The sequence below is a fragment of the Elephantulus edwardii genome, unplaced genomic scaffold, assembly GCF_000299155.1.
Source record: "Elephantulus edwardii isolate Elephantulus edwardi_28Jun2011 unplaced genomic scaffold, EleEdw1.0 scaffold00287, whole genome shotgun sequence".
In the NCBI taxonomy this organism is placed as follows: Eukaryota; Metazoa; Chordata; class Mammalia; order Macroscelidea; family Macroscelididae; genus Elephantulus; species Elephantulus edwardii.
The window spans coordinates 948,350-950,841 of record NW_006400037.1 but is presented as its reverse complement, the minus strand read 5'-3'; the positions used below and the strand labels follow the sequence as shown (position 1 = coordinate 950,841).

Here is a 2,492-nt window from a genome sequence, read left to right as displayed (position 1 = left end):
ATAATGTCCTCCAGGCTCACCCATTTTGAATAATATTGCATGAGTTCCTTGTTTTTCAATGCAGCGTAGTATTCCATTGTGTTAATATACCACAGCATCTCTATCCATTCGTTTGTTGATGGGCACCTGGGTTGTTTTCAACTCCTTGCTATTGTGAACAGAGCCGCGAGAAACATGGGTGTGCTGTCTTTGTCTTTGTAACAATCTTTTTCTCTCTTCATGGATGAGATACACACACACACACACACACACACACACACACACACACACCCTAATAAGGCTCCTTGGAGGCAAAGATTACAAAATTTTGTTTTCACTTATTTTAAGAGAAGCTATTCCTTGGAAATGTGGAGGGTTGGCAAAAGAAAGGAATACCTTCAACTGGATGGATTGACTACAACAATGATTCTAGTATGTCCGAAATTATGAGAGTGGTGAAGGATATGACATAGTTCAGATCTGTTGTTCATAGGATCACTATGAGTTGTACTCGATGCAATGACACCTAACAACAACAACTATATGTATCTGAAAACCCGCTGTATGGACAGCAATAATTCAGTTCTGACTTCACAGCACTAACAACAACTATACACACACACACACACACACACACACACACACACACACACCCTAATTGGAATTGCTGGGCCACATGATAATCTGTACCATCATTTTGCTAACCCAATGGTCAAGTGTCCAACAGTCAAATTCATCAGTGAGTCTCCAAGGAGGAAGTCCTCAGGGTATAGTCCCTATTTTGCTGCCCAAGTGGTGACTCTCTGGTGGTTTGAATTCTCTAAAGGACCCACAAAAGAAAGATGGGCAATCTTCTGTGCATAAGCTTGCCTCTGAAAATATTGGAAGCTTAGTTATGGTCTGGATTATACACAACAACAATAACATCATATCTCTTTATCCATATCTCTATGATATATTTAGTAACTTGTAATCTGTGGCATGTTGCTCTGAGAACTCAAATGCTGAGTGTTTCTACCAGTTCAAATCTACTTGCAGGTCTCCAAGGGAAGGGAAGCTGGGTAGTCTCTATTAAAATTTACAGTGTTGAAAACTACATGGAGGGTCACTATGAGTTGGAACCTTGAGGAACTAAGTATGCAAGTTCTAATTTTCCTATTTAGCTCTTTAATCTGATTTTCTCTTCCTTATCTGTCATGTACTCACTGTGCCTGATGCTTTTATGCAATCTCAACCAGCTCCCATTAAACCCCTTCCTCACATAATTAAGATTATATTCTGATAGCATATATCAGAGCTGAACCATGTTAAAACTGATGAATCACATGTTCTGTATATTGATCCAAACAACTTTATTTTCAATTATTCCATATGCGTCTGAAAGTTAGACAGTGAAAAAAGGATGATTGAAGAACTGATGCCTTTGAATTGTGGTGTTGGCAAAGAAGATTGAATATTACATGGATCAAAACAATAACAAACAAGTCTATCCTGAAACAGGTGCAGCCAGATTGTCTCTAGAGGCAAGGATGGTAGAACTTCATCTCATAAAGAGGCCAGTCTTTGGAAAAAGACATTATTATGGGAAGCAAAATTTCATACTAAATATTATATGAGAAACCATATGCTTATTCAGGAATTGAAGGAATTACACATTTATAAGTTGGAATTTCTCTTGTGACACATCACAGGAAATGAGCTGTTTCCTGAAGACAAGAGACAGCTAGGGTCCTCCTACAGAAAGAGAGTTAATACATGTGAAATACTTCCTTCTTGAGCTAAAGCATTAGGTTGACAATAGAAAAAAAATTCAGCTTTATTTACAAGAGAATTCTCTTTATGATTTGCTTCCCCTGATTCTTAATAAATACACAGAGAGGCATGGTTTATGGCACTTTAGTTGATTAGAACTTCTGGCCCCCTGTTTTTTAACGCTCTTTTTTTTTTTAAAAATCTCATTCTTGGTGTTTTGTCTCGTTACTGATTATTAATATACTTTACCCTCAGTCTGCAACACATTATGTGAAAAAACTGTAGAATCAGTAAAAGAGGAAGTCCCTCACCAAGATGGACTGACACAGTGACTTTTAATAGTGGGTTTGAGAATATCAGAGCTCATGAAGATGGCTCAGGTTAGGGCAAAGTTCAGATCTGTTTTTTTATAGAATCACCTCAGTGCACCAAACAAGTACTTCGGATCCTATTTCTGGCTCCAAATGAGCATATTTTCTTAAGTCCGTAGAGGTGGTCACAGAAATTGAGGGACTCCATTTTGTAACCAATACGTCATTTTAAAATGTATAAGCCTCTAGAGCAGTAAACTGAAACCGGTGGGGGAAGGGGGAAAAGAGCCCCCACCCAAACATCAGCCAATCCTGTATCACCCTGTTTTCACGCCCTTCCTTTGAACCAGCCAATCCTGTATCGCCCTGTTTTCGCGGGCTTTCCCCTTTAAATAGGCTGGACAGCCCAGAATCCGGGCTGCGCCATTTCCCCTGCTCTATGAGCACGGT

General features: G+C 39.2%; 1 pseudogene; it reads right to left on the bottom strand.

Moving 5' to 3' along the window:
• The window catches only part of LOC102865768, a 17,638-nt pseudogene extending 15,388 nt beyond the window's left edge, over nucleotides 1-2,250 (bottom strand).
• Between the last annotated feature and the right edge of the window lie 242 nt (nucleotides 2,251-2,492).